Source organism: Sphaerodactylus townsendi, linkage group LG04 (genome assembly GCF_021028975.2).
Source record: "Sphaerodactylus townsendi isolate TG3544 linkage group LG04, MPM_Stown_v2.3, whole genome shotgun sequence".
Lineage (NCBI taxonomy): Eukaryota > Metazoa > Chordata > Lepidosauria > Squamata > Sphaerodactylidae > Sphaerodactylus > Sphaerodactylus townsendi.
The window spans coordinates 59,036,779-59,051,004 of NC_059428.1; the positions used below are offsets into that span (position 1 = coordinate 59,036,779).

The 14,226-nt window shown below is 47.6% G+C and overlaps 1 long non-coding RNA gene across 3 annotated transcripts in view; it reads left to right on the forward strand.

The window, feature by feature from the left end:
- Window positions 1–14,226, forward strand: part of LOC125432102 — a 296,614-nt gene that overhangs the window by 130,164 nt on the left and 152,224 nt on the right. The window lies entirely within an intron of this gene.

A 14,226-nucleotide genomic window follows, 5' to 3' on the forward strand; every position in this document is an offset into this window, starting at 1 on the left:
AAGTCCAGCAGTGTGTCTGGGTTCAACAGCTCCCCTCCAAACTGCTGATCTGTTTCTTTTATGGGAGTACAACCCCATCCATAATGGGTGATACTTTAAATCCTTGCCAGAACCACTTTCCTCTTGACAGCATTAAGTTTCAGTTTATTAGCCTACGTCCACTCGAAAACATCCTCCAATTCACGCTTTCTACAGCTTCTCTGGGATTAGCTGTAATCTGCACTTCATGATTTCATGTAGATCACTGTTTTCCAACCTTTTCAACATCACGGTACCCTTGACCTCACTCTTCATATCTCACAGTACCCCTGCCATCCTCCCCTCACCTTCCGCTCCCAGTTCCCCTGCTTGCCACCCCCACCTTCCGCTCCGAGGGTGAAGGGAAGCATGGGGGGTGAGGGTGGGTTGGAAGTGGCTGCTGACTTTGTGGCATGCCCTTCCCCATGGGCCAGCTCGATATCCTTGCTGGTGGGAGGCACCGCAAAAGTGAGGGGGGCCGGTAGCATTACCGCAGTACCCCTGGGATATGCTCACGGCACCCCAGGGTACCACGGAACCCTGGTTGGGAATCGCTGATTGTAGATGTTACAAAGCTTTGGGAACAAGACAGAGCCTTGTTGGACTCCACAGGCGAAAGAGCTGAGCAGCAGTCCGCAAGCACCATTTCTTGAAATCTACCTTCAGTTAGTATTGGACATTTCCATGCCTGACATTTCTCTCAGTCTCAGTCAGGGAAGGAAGTTGGTAAATTTTGTGTAAAACCACTAAGAGGCCCATGAATTAATAGAACTGTATTCCCTCTATCTCCAACACATGTCTTTCACCAGGGCAACCAAACTTGTTTCAATCCTATAACCAGATCTGAAAACAAATGGAAATTATCCAAACAATATGAACCATCCAGGGAGGGATGCTTGAAGTTTTGCAGCCACCACCAGTCCAAGAATGGAATATTTGAAACAGGATCACTGGTTAATAAAATCTCCTGGATTCAGAATAGGGTTCTTTTATTCTATTTACCAACTATACAATAATGATGAGCAGAATTTAAAAAGTGACAATAATGAAAGCCAACTATAGACAACCAAACTAGCAATATCATAAAATAATTCCGTCACTCAAAGCCTGAGAAAAGAAAGTTATCACTTTTAATGGTGCATGTATCATGCCAAGATTGGAGGATATGGATTCAAATGCATTCTCATCCATGGAAAGGTCACTGATTGACCCTGGGCTTTTATCTTTCTCAGATTTTGGCACTGAATGTTCAATCAAGGTGCAGCATTAGTTCTGATATTTTACTGTGCTGGCCTATGGCTGTATTTAATAAACTGAACTGTACTGTTTAATGCAGTTGATGTGAGATGAATCAGAGGAGTTCCACAGCTGAAATGCTACTGCAGAGATTGCCTAGTATGTATTCATCCCAGTCTTCATCCATTTCATATATGCAAGTGAATCACTCACAGCCAGACTTCTAAAGAGAATTTAACTATTACACAGGCAACCCTGTAACACCTATGGGATTAAGGAGGAAAAACTAATCTCGCTGAATCAATTGAAATAAGTATGACCTAGTTTACTTGAAAATAGATACATGCTTCCTTTCGTTAAGAGTTCAGCAGAATGTTGGTAAGAGTTCAGCAGAATGTTGGTAAACAACTGTGAGGGCAGTGGAGAGTGAGTCTGGCTGAGTAGGGCTGTAATAGAGCAGCTTAGCATTAACTAGAAAAAGGTCAACTTGTAACAAAGAATCCTAAATGTCTGAATAGGGAAATAGTTCAAAAGTTCAATATTGTAATCTCTACTTGGTTTAATCCTATGTTATGTTAAAACCATTAAAAAGGTTTAAATCCTTTTTTCTTTAACCCTGTGGACTGGTTGTCTTAGGGAAAGAAGCACATACCCAAACTAAGATTTCAGCATATATATAAATGTGTATATTGGGATATGAATAAATGGTGGGTGTGAATGAAACAGTGTTTGAGTTGGCCATTTCCCATGGCCCTATACAGTGTCTGAGTGAGGAATATTAGCTGGGAAAATTAGCTGCAGAGCACAAGGTCGCTTAACGTTGCTTGAGGAGCATTGGGTAACTTGATAACCACCCACACACCCACACCCACACACACAAGGTCTTATATTAATTTTTGCTCCAAAAGATGTGTTAGGGCTTATTTGCAAGGGATGTCTTATTTTTTTTCCATGATATTGCGCCCCCACATGACCAGATCAGCTGCGCAGGGGAACCTGTAACTAGGGCTTATTTTTGGAGTAGGGCTTATATCAGATTCAAATTCATGTTTATTAACCATGGGCCTTACATGCATGTGTAAGACTTTAACCCTAGCCCAGCTTCCAAGAGACTTAGGGAGTTGGGTATGTTTAGTTTGGTGAAGATAAGGTTAAGAGATGACATGATAGCCATGTTTAGATATTTGAAGAGATGTCATGTTTATGAGGGAACAAGCTTGTTTTGTGCTTCTCCAGAGACTAGGACCAGGAGTAATGGGTTCAAGGTGAAGGAAAAGAAATTCAATCTACACATTCAGAAAAATCATTCTGACAGTAAGGGCTGTTCGACAGTGGAATGCACTACCTCGGAGTGTGGTGGAGTCTCATTTTTTGGAGGTTTTTAAACAGATGCTGGATGGCCAACCCTCTGAAGTGCTTTAATTGTGTGTTACTGCACTGCAGGGGGTTGGACTTGATGGTCTTTGCTCTTCCAACTCTTATGATTCTATGATTCTATAAATATAATTTTTATTCAGATTTCTTCTGAATAGTTTTCTGCCAGATGGCAGAGCTAAAAATGCAATTGAAGCCATGAGTAGATGGTCATCATAGCTGATCATGGTCATCATGGCTGATCATAGCTTCAGGTTATTGAAATAATGTCCTCGGGCAAACATATCATGCTTGTTATGGACTGGTACAGCAAATAGTTTGTCCAGGATATAAATGAACTGTACTTGCAGAGAATACAGTGTAAATAATTGTATCTTCTTACAAGTTCCTGAATTATAACAGAGACATTTCATAAGACATAACCACAATCATAAGACACAACCAAGTTCTACTAGATAGATGATATATATTACTCCCTGTTCTGATTGATAGGAGAACCAAATCGGTTCTACAGTGTTCATTTTTAATTAAACATTTTATCTTCTTGCAGTCCATTATTGACCAGCTGTAGTTCCAGTAGGTCTCCAGGATCCACCAGATGGGTAGCAACCCTAACTGTATTCAGCTTGCTGTTTTTCTAGGTGGCTGTTGTAGTGGTGGTTTACTCTCTTCTCTGTGTCCAGCTTGCTGTCTTCTTGACAGTTGTCCTGTTGCTAGGCTAGTGGAGAATGGTGAAGGTTGTTGGATGAATGGGCTCTTTACTTCCACCCCTAGCATGAAGTCCACAGCTCAGAGGCCCCTTCTTCACAGAGGTGGAAGGGGTTGGGTCGGCGTAACCCATGCCGACCTGACGACGCTGGGACCGTTCACATGGATGGTCCCGGAACTGGCTGGGATGACGGCGCAGAGCTGCACCAGGGTCGCAGGGAAAAGGGGGCGTGTCCCCAGGCCTCGGCGACGCACCAGAGGGCTGCGGGACTGGTAAGTCGGCCGGTAGGGGGGGAAGGCGCTTGGAAGCCGCTGCCATTCGCACGGCAGCGGCTCCAAGCTGGCGTTCCCAAAAAAACCACGCTGGGAAAGCGTGGTTTGGGAACGCCGGCTTTGCGCCGGTCGGACGGCGCAAGGGCGGCGTGGCTGCGCTGCAGCTGCACCCCCTGTGCGAATGGCGGCCTGGGGATGGCGTTTTTGCCGTCCCCAGGCTGCCATATTCCGCCCGTGCAGAAAGGGCCAGAAAGTCTTGTGGCTTACCCATCTTCATTTCACTCCTCTCACTGTCAGGAGTTGTTTCTGCACTATTCTGCACTATTCTGTCTCAAACCATATCTTGATTCATTCTATAACTATGAAAATGTGAATCTTGTATACATAGTAGATAGATGTGCATATGTGTGTGTATGTAAAGTGCCATCGAGTTGCAGCCAACCTATGGTGACTCCAGCAAGGGCTTTCAATGCAAATTAAAAAAAACCAGAGGTGGTTGGCCATTGTCTTCCTCTGCAGAGTCATCCTTGGTGGTCTCCCTTCCAAGTATTGACCATCCTTAGCTTTTGAGATCTGATGAGATCTGGCTATACATCCCAGATTGATTGATTTATTTTCTACAATGCCTTATCATATTATTTGTGGGATGTTGCAAATTAAAACTTTCTTACTATTTCTAAAAATTCCTCTTTTTGTTTTTTAATTATTTGGTTTGTAATTAATAATTAATCAAGTTTTGGGCCTGAATGGAATCATATTCCTCCAAGCTAGGTTGCAACGCTGGTGCATTTTATACTTATATGTTTTAAAGTCTGTAGGACTTGAGAACCTTTGGATCCAGTCTTCATTTACTTGTGTGAGCTGAAAAATAAACAGGAGTCCAGTGGGGCCACAAAAACATGCCTTCTGGCATAAGCATTTGTAAATCCAAATGAGATCACATAATCAGCACATCCGGTAAAATGAGCTTAAGAATAACATGTTATATCAAAATAAATTCTGTTAATTTTAAAGGCATCACTTCCACTTTATTTTGTTGCTTATACTAATTATATGTATATGTATAGTTGAAGCTGAAATATTTCTTTTATATGATTTTTTTTCTATTGTGAGCCATTTTCAAATTTTATATTAGCTATTCAAAAAGTGTTTATAGGACAATGAGGCAAGAAACCAAATAATGTCTAATACTGAGTTGTGGCTTTTACCATAAGGTCTAAATTATGTGTGCCCATGACATTCACATTTAGTCTCTCTCTGTATGTGTATATGTGTGTATGCCAGAGACAATGTATATATGTATATTCATGCTTTAATGTCATAAATATCTAGATTTCTATTTCCATCCTCAGTATAGCGTCACCCTGTGCTGAATTAAGTTTTTACTGTCCTTCCTGTTTTCCTCCAATAAACATTCTGCCTTATAAAAGGCTTTCTAATGCTCTGTCTGCTGTATCGTGCTTCTTCAGTTGTCTTCATCAACTAATGCATGTAAAGTGGAGGTCAACTTGACCTAGTAATAGCTTCTAAGCTCAATATCTTAATATAGGCTCAAAGTCAGACACTTTTATCATTTGTGATCCAGTATCTTTTGCTGATGTAAATGAGGGGAATAGTCACAGGAGAGAAACACAGTTATGTATACTACTGCTCTCTGATAACATTTGTACAATTTCTTTCATATACTGAAGAATACCTAATACAGCTGTAAGAAGTTGTTGATTCCAGCTTATACCGCTTCATCAACCCTTGCTTACTAATAGGTAATCTTAGGAAATTTTAGCCATAATTTTTAAACATTACTTCGAAACACTCCTAGATCATAAATAAAAGGGAAGCAAATCAAGATCCTTTAATTGTTCATAAGCCGCACTGTCAACTCTTAATTTCTATAAATAAATCTGAGGTCAAAGTGACTTAAAGAGCTGTATCTGTAAAATAGCTGAATATGTGACCAGCGCCTAATTTTTTCTCATTAAATTTTACAATTTCCTGAGATGAAAGGCAGCAAGAATGTATTGAAGATCTCTGTTCTTTTTCAGTTTTCCTTGGGTTTTGATTATCCCCTTATTTTTAAACAATAAATGAGATAATGAAGTGAGTTAAACTGTTGATATTTGAGAACTGACAATAATGAGAAATTGGATAAGAAGCAGCAGAAAAAGTTTTAGTCCAGTGGCACCTTTAAGCCCAACAAAGTTTTATTCTTAATGTAAGCCTTCGTGTGCATGCGCACTTCTTGGTACAAGCTCATGAAAGCTTGTAACAAGAATAAAACTGTGTTGATGTTAAAGGTGCCACTGGACTTAAACTTTTCTGCTGCTTCAGACCAACATGGCTATAATCCTGGATAAGCAGTGCAGAGTATATACTTAGGCATTATCTACTAACAAATGAAGCAAACAACACAGGACATTTGCTTCTGTTCTGTGTTCTAGCTTATGTTCTAATAGTAAAGTCGGTCATATCTTTGGATACTTAAATCTGGTGAATGGAGCTTTCAATAGGCAAGAAAGATCATTCTACAAACCTGAAAAGGGCCCCAAATTTGAAGAAAAAAATGTGAAATATTAAAAAATACCCCCAACCCCCCTCTCCAAATGATAAAAGAAACACTTTTAGCTTTAACCAACAGCTTCCCTCAAGTGTCTGGTGCTAGACAACCACAGTGTTCCAAGGCTTGGGTCTGTCAGAAAAAGCAAGGGGAAGGGTCTGTAGTTGTACCCACGAGGTCCCAGGGAAGAGACGACACGCGGAGATTTCATCTGGTGGAGAGAGCCAGCAAGCAGGAAGCGCGGGATCCCGTGATCCTGGCAACTCTGCCGTGCACTCGCCCCTCACACCTTTTATTAGGGTTTCAATGGGGGCGTGTAAAAGGGGTTGGGCAGGCGGGAGAATGGGAGGTCGGGAGAGCAGGAGAGCGGGAGATCATCATGTGATGCATGATCTCATCGGGCTGCTACGTGCGGGAGGAAGCATCCATGTCTGGGCCTAATCTTTACCTGAGGGCAGGAGCCTTTGTGTCCCTTTGTGTGGGACACCTGGTGACCGCGGGTCAGGCAGTTCACGACCCGTGACTCATGGGGGAGCGGGGGTTGGGGGAGCGTGTGCGCCCGGAAGGCCGTAGCCGGCACCGGCACGCCTAGCGCTCCTTCTACAGTTCTGCCGGGTTCGCGGGCTCACCCCTACATCTCCCCGTTTCTTATATTTTAGGAAGGAAGCCGAATTAGTTGGGGCAATTTAGGGGGATGCTTGCCTCCCCAGGGACTTGCTCAAGCTGGCTGAGTTGTTTGTGCAGCATGAGGACCTGGTTGCGGCGTAGGGGAAAGTCAAGGGGTTTCTTACAAATATTACAGGCAAAGGCAGATACACACTGAACAAGGCAAGACCCAACAACAAGGCATACAATCAAACCAATGAAGAATTGTACAATAGCGCTTAACCATCCCCCCGGCAGCCAGCTCCAAAGGGCTGACCACCAGTGAGGCAACACATCGTATTTCAGATTAGATACAACATTTTGTAACTCACAAACCTTCATATGAATCAAATGGGAATTATCAGAGAGATTAAAGCAACACATATTATGTACATTCTCACAACCTTGGTGATGCAGTAATAACAAATAATCAATAGCGGCACGATTATCTAAAGTCGCTTGATGAAGTTCTTGTTGCTCGGAGGCCAGAGCATCCAGAGCGGTGGAGGTGGAATTAATGGACTTCGCAAGGGCACAGGCCAGCCGGCCAATAGTCTTAGCGTTATAGGTGGCGAGTCCAGGGACTCCCACCAGGGAGGTCGTGAGGGAAACATACTCGGCTTCGGAAAGAGCGACTGCGTCGCTCCGGCAGGAAGGGTCGAGGGAAAGAGCGGAGTGGCGACTGCGTTTGGGCTCCCGGGGTGGAGCCTGAGGCAGGACGATGGTAAGACGGCTGAGGCAACAAAGAGTTCCGGCAGAAAGGCGAGCGGGGATGTAGTTGAAGGTTCTCTCCCCGCAAGTCCAGAACCAGCCTTTAGGGAGGAGGATGTTTCCATATATGGGGGGAATGTCCTTGACATGCGTGCAGTTCCAGTTGGCTGAGCCGGTGACTGGGCTCGGGCCAGTCTCCTGTCCCGTCACGTCAGCAATACGGGCACAAGTGTTGGACTCGTGGTTGGCGACGGTTTGGGTGATGAGAGAAAGAGCGCCAGCGTGGAGGGTTTGAACAATGGGTCCCCAATCGGCGCTCATGGAGTACCGGATGGACGAAGCGTTCATGAAGGGGCTCAGGCCTGACTCTTCCAGGAAATCTCCAGGGGCCTTGCAGACAGGGAGTAGGCAGGAGCTTAGCAAGCTTCCTACTCCGAGATATTGGCCCAGGCAGAAGGATGAGATGTTGGCAGCGGCAGCAAACCGCTCCCAGATGTTGACTTGGTTGATCTCCAAAAGGGGGTGACCGAGTGTCACCGGCAAGAGGCAGCAGAGCAGGCAGATGATGGTGGCCGCGGAGTTTGCAGTGATGATCGCAAAGATGGCAGCGCAGAGACCCTCGGGCATCTTGGGGCAGCCTTGCTGTCGCAGCAGCTCTCGAGCTTGGCCGGTCGTTGCCTTGACGTCTCCCCAAGTCATCTGGGTCCTCGAGCCGTTCTGGCGCTGGCGGCGGTTCCGTCAGGGCCGCGGGGCCGGATCTTCCCGGGAGATCCGCTCCATCTCCGGGATCGGGTTGGTTTCCTTCTGGTGCCATTCCATGGGTTGGCTGGACATGGCGAGGCTGGAATCCACTGGAGACCTGTAGGGAGAGGGATTGAAGCATACCCCCTTCCCCAGGTTACGAGGGAGCCGGGCCCCGCCCCGCTGGAGGCCCCGCCTACCACTCCCCTTTCTTTAGTTTGTTTGGGCATGGGACAGGGGGTACGAAGGGCAGACAACTCCTATGGGGAGTTGGCTTCAAGGACGTCATCAGGATGCGTCAGAGCGCTGGTCCGAGCCCCTAAAGATGGGGGGGGGCGAGTGGACCGTCAAGGGATTGTGGGTATGCATATCTAATTTGTAGGACAAAAGGACTTTGGGGGTGCATTTCAGAGAAGGGGATGCGTCAGAAGAGCAAGACAATCACACATTTGGGAGTAGGTCTTTGGGACAAAGGGCTGGGGGAGGTTCTGCCCTGGGGCAGGTATACTTACCGTGATCGCAGAGGTCGAGGCAGGCATGGCGTTCAGAATTTGGGACCGAATTTGAGTATCTTGGCTTGTCGCCGGCCAGACACCGTTCCTTAAGGGGCGGTCTTTAATAGATTTAGAAGTGATGATAGTGCTTAAACTATAGTTCTAACCTGGGGCCTGTCCTGGCAGTGCTGCGGTACCAGGACGGGCCCAGATTTTAATCCAGGGAGGGCCAGTCAGCCAACTGGCCCTCCCGCCTTTGCTGGTCGAAAAAATGGAACGAAGTGAGAGAGAAGGAGGGTGTTCCAGAGCGGGGGCTCTGGGGTGGAGGAAGGAAACACAGTTAGAGCTGGGGGGTAGGGATCTCAACGTGGCCCGCTGCTATCTGTTCTTCTTCTGGGTAGCAGCCATGGCGGGAGTGGGGCGGTATAAAAGTTTAATAAATAAATAAAAATAAATAAATAAATTTATCCATCCCAAATTAGAGTCGCCTTTACCTGACTCATGAGATCCCTGCCCCACAAATTAACATGGATGTCCAAGACGATGGGGCGGACTGTGAGCTGTCGCTCAAGCCCTGGACTGCGGACCGTGAGCCAGTGGAGGTGTCTGCCGTCCTCATGGTCTGCTTCCCCCCCACCCCCCAAATGCGCGGGCAAGCCTCGGTTGGCCACTGATCAGGCCACTCGGCTGCTCTGATGACGGTTACGTCGGCGCCGGTGTCCACAAGTCCCTTGAATGGACACCCCTCTAAAGTGAGCTCCAGGTACGGGCGGGAGCTACCGATGGGCGTTTCCACCGCCGCTACGGTGGTGCCGGCTGTGCCCCGATGGTGATCTGGGCTTGTGGCCTTTATTGGATCGGCGGCAGGCAGCATGTGGGGCAGGAGGATCAGCTGTGCGCATCTGGTTCCACTGGGCAGCTCCTGCGGGATGTTTGTCCACACCTGAATGTGAACGGCTCCTTGATGTGTAGAGTCAATGACTCCCGGAACGACAAACAGTCCCTGCTCAGCGGCGGAGGCTTTGGGCAGGATTAACCCGACGGCCTCTGGGGGGATGGGATCGCTGTACTGGGTCGGAACAACGAGGATCTCATTGGGAAATTTGAGGGAAAGAGGCTGGGTGTAGGAGAGGGAGATACCGCTGGGAGGAGGTGGTTTGGGTTCGGGCCTTGATTCTCGGGGCTGGTCTAGTATTCTCCTCCTTGGTCCTGGGCTGGGGAGAGGCCCGGGTAGGAGTTTCCCGACGGGCACTCGCTTCTCCAGTGGAAGCCCTCCCGGCATCGGGGGCATTTGGTTCGGGGCTTCCCTGGGGGCCTTCGTCTCCCAGGGGAGAACCCCCCTCCGTCGGGGTTGTAAGCCCCCCCACCGGGCGACCTACAATCCCTCCGGAAGTGTCCCCGCTTGCCGCAGTTGAAGCACTCGTCTTGGGGCTGTCCCCGGGTGGTGGAGAGTGCTGTGGCTAGGAGGCTGGCCTGATGGGCGGAAGATCCGATATCCTGGCAAGCCTTAAGCATGTCGGCCAGCTTGGGGTTCTTCCCTAAGCCCGTGATCGCCCTGCGGCACTCAGCGGAGCCGTTCTCTTTGGCGAGGCGCATGAGAAGCTCGTGTTGGGCTGCGTCGTTGTCGACTTGCCTCTGCAGGGCCTCCTGGAGCCTGTTCAGGAATTCAGCGTAAGGCTCCTGAGGCTTCTGCCGAACGTTGGAAAAGCTCTGGGTCGGCTGTCCAGCAGCGGGCACTCTTACAAACGCCTTGTAGGTGCAGTCAGAGGCAACCTTAAGGGTGGCCTCCGGCAGGACGATCTGCGCATCGGGAAGGGCGAAGCCTTCGCAGCCATAGAGCTGTGCGGCGGAATAGGCGCCGCCAGAGGCTGCTCCTCTGCTTATGCATTGTTGGCGGTATTCGCTTTCCCAAACAACAAATTGCGCAGGGTTCAAGAGCATGTGAAAAGTGGTTTTCCAGTCCTCCGGAACCATTATGTGATTCCAACATGCCTCTCACATAAGGGCTGGTGAGCCCCACGTCCCGTATTGCCTTGCGGAGCTCAGTGAGAACGTTATAGCCTATGGGGCGATACTCAACGACCCGTTGGACGGCACCGTCCTCCCCCACGTGGTCAGTGTAGTGGGCTGGGCAGACGGCGAGGAGGTCGGCATCGTCTTCCGTCAGGATTTCCTTCCTCTGCAGATCATGGGTAATACGTTCTGCTAGAGTTTTGAAACTCGCGCCATTACGTGGCATTGACCGAGGTGCGGTGGCTTCAGAAATGGGAGGAAGAAGCGGAGCAGAAGGCGGAGCAAGAGAAGGAGGTGGCCTGGCCGCGAGAGCACGAGCGGGAGAGTTTGAACGAGAGGAGGAAGCAAGTGAAACGGGAGTAGGACAGGTGTCCTGTTTAGTGGATAGAGAAAATTCCGGGCTTGAAATTGAAGGCGAAAGATCAAAAGGAGGGAGATCCATGGCAAAGACACCATGGACTTGCAGGCTGATGGCGACATAACACTGTCTCCACGTCAGTAGCAATGACATCGGCGCGCGAGGCTCTCTGTGCAGAGTGCGCCCAATGTTTTCCCAGTCCTTAAGATTGAATGTCCCCCTTTCTGGGTACCATGGACATTGCCTATCAATCTCCTCAACCAATTCGCGCAGCTCCCTTCTCTTTACGGAGACCCTGCCGTGTTTCGCTAGCGCTTTCAGTTCGCTAACGTGCTTGTCAAAAGCCGTGCTTTTACAAGCGCCCATGCTTACCGGTTGGTTCGATCAGACGAGAGAGTGTCCGAGAACGCGGATCCCTGGATGCACCGATCCAGCGGATGGTCGGTACCGAGGGGGTAGGTCCCTGGATGCGCCAATCCAGCGGACGATCGGTACCGAGAAGCCCTTTCCCAGGTGATGGTAAGTCACGGCGGAGGTTCGAGGATTCCCGGGTTTCGGCACCAGCTTGTAGTCGTACCCACGAGGTCCCAGGGAAGAGACGACACGCGGAGATTTCATCTGGTGGAGAGAGCCAGCAAGCTGGAAGTGCGGGATCCTGTGATCCTGGCAACTCTGCCGTGCACTCGCCCCTCACACCTTTTATTAGGGTTTCAATGGGGGCGTGTAAAAGGGGTCGGGCAGGCGGGAGAACGGGAGGTCGGGAGATCGAGAGAGCGGGAGATCATCATGTGATGCATGATCTCATCGGGCTGCTACGTGCGGGAGGAAGCATCCATGTCTGGGCCTAATGTTCACCTGAGGGCAGGAGCCTTTGTGTCCCTTTGTGTGGGACACCTGGTGACCACGGGTCAGGCAGTTCACGACCCGTGACTCATGGGGGAGCGGGGTTGGGGGAGCGTGTGCGCCCTGAAGGCCGTAGCCGGCACCGGCATGCCTAGCGCTCCTTCTACGGTTCTGCCGGGTTCGCGGGCTCACCCCTACAGGGTCAGAGTCCTTCGAGGGAGGGCACCTAGGGACCAGCTCCAGGTTTGGAAATACCTGGAGTTGTCGAGTTTGAGAACAGCAGAATTGGGGAGGGAAGAGTCCACCCTATAAAGCAGCCATCTTTGTCATCTGAAGTTCAGTTGAAATTCTGGGAGATTTCTAGGTTTTAGCAAAAGATTAGCAAACCTAGACTTGGCATCCTGACATGATACTACCTGACTTGCTTGGCTCAACTAGGCCTAGCTGCTTAGTACTGTTCAACAGCAGGCAACCTGTAAATGTCAGTGTAGTGTAGCAGCTAGAGCTTCAGAGCAGCATCTGTGTAACCCAGGTTGGAATCCCCATCTTTCTCTGAAATGTCACTTGGTGATTATCGACCAGTCATAAAATGTAGACGACTGGGGAAAACAATGGCAAACCACCTTGTAAACACAGCCTGCCAGTGGGTCAGTAATGATCTGGTGTTGTGTAAGGCATTCACAACTTTTACCTTTTTACAATGTGTTCAGCTTTCTGGGGTGTTGTGTGGTTTCCAGGCTATTTGGCTGTGTTCTAGTAGCATTTTCTCCTGATATTTTGTCTGCATCTGTGGCTGGCATCTTCAGAGAATTCTCTGAAGATGCTAGCCACAGATGCAGGCGAAACATCAGAAGAAAATGCTACTAGAACACTGCCATACAGCCCGGAAACCACACAACACCCCAGTGATTCCAGCCATGAAAGCCTTTGACAATACATTGCCCAGGTTTCTATTAGTGGAATGGCATTTAAAGAAAAAAAGTGTGGAAATGTTTGAAGAAGAGAGAAGAATTTTGGATTTATACCCCACTTTTCTGTTCTGTAAAAAGATTCAAGGTGGTTTACAAGCGCCTTTCCCTTCCTCTCCCCACAGCAGACACCTTGTGAGGTAGGTGGGAATGAGAGAGTTCCAAAGAACTGTGACTAGCCCAAGGTCACCCCGCAGGAATGTAGGAGTGCAGAAACACATCTTGTTCACCAGATAAGCCTCCGCCACTCAAGTGGAGGACTGGGGAATCAAACCTGGTTCTCCAGATTAGAATCCACCTGCTCTTAACCACTACACCACGCTGGCTCTTAATAGAGTATATTCCTATATTGTATCAATCACTGTTCAGAATGGATAGGCTGGAATCTGAAAATTGGGCAGTGTTCCAATGGTGCAACTGACTGAGAATAGAGAATAAAAACATGAACATCCAATTCAATGAAAAAAACTTTGTTAATGATTATGGGAGAGGGGAGTACCATAGAGACTACCTTAGGCATGCACACATTGTGGTCCGCCAACCAAGCATATCAACTACACACAGTGGCCAGCTTAATGTTTGATAACTTTCCTTTCCTTTTCTTTTTTACAGTTTTTCTGGGTAAATCCAAGGAATTTATAGACTTCTTGACGGATTGTTTTTTGTGTGATTATAATTCGCATTTGGCTTAATGGGTTGATCTAGGGGGCAGAGACAACATTATCCCATTTTCTTGTTTTTTTCTGGCCAATTTATAAGCGTTCAGTTCAGGTTTTGTTGCAAGTACCAAGAAAATTAATTAGCTTTGTTGCAAGTACCAAGAAAATTAACTGAAGAGAGCGAGCGAGAGAGAGAGAGAGATGTTTATACAGAGAGAGGAAGGTGATTCATGTATCTTGAGTTCCTACCTGCACAATTTCTTGTAGATTACTATTTTGAAAGCCAGGATTTTCTTAAACATCCCCCAGTGCTATATTCCTTATGCTATAGCTTTCTGTTCAATAGAAATACTTACCTTATCTTATTTTTTTAAGATAAGATAACCCTCATGTTTCGTAAAACATTTGAAAATCATTACTTTTAGCAAATTTGAGTCATATCTATAACAATATTCTATTATATCTTCCCTGAACAGTTTATAACCTAAAATTAATACCTACATCCTTTGATTGAAAGGAGACAACTTTCACATTTAAGGATTACTCAGTGATAAGATGCTTGGCAGAAATAATTTCTATTGAAGCAGCTATTGAAGATTTAAAAAGTAACATGAAGAAACCAAATATAACA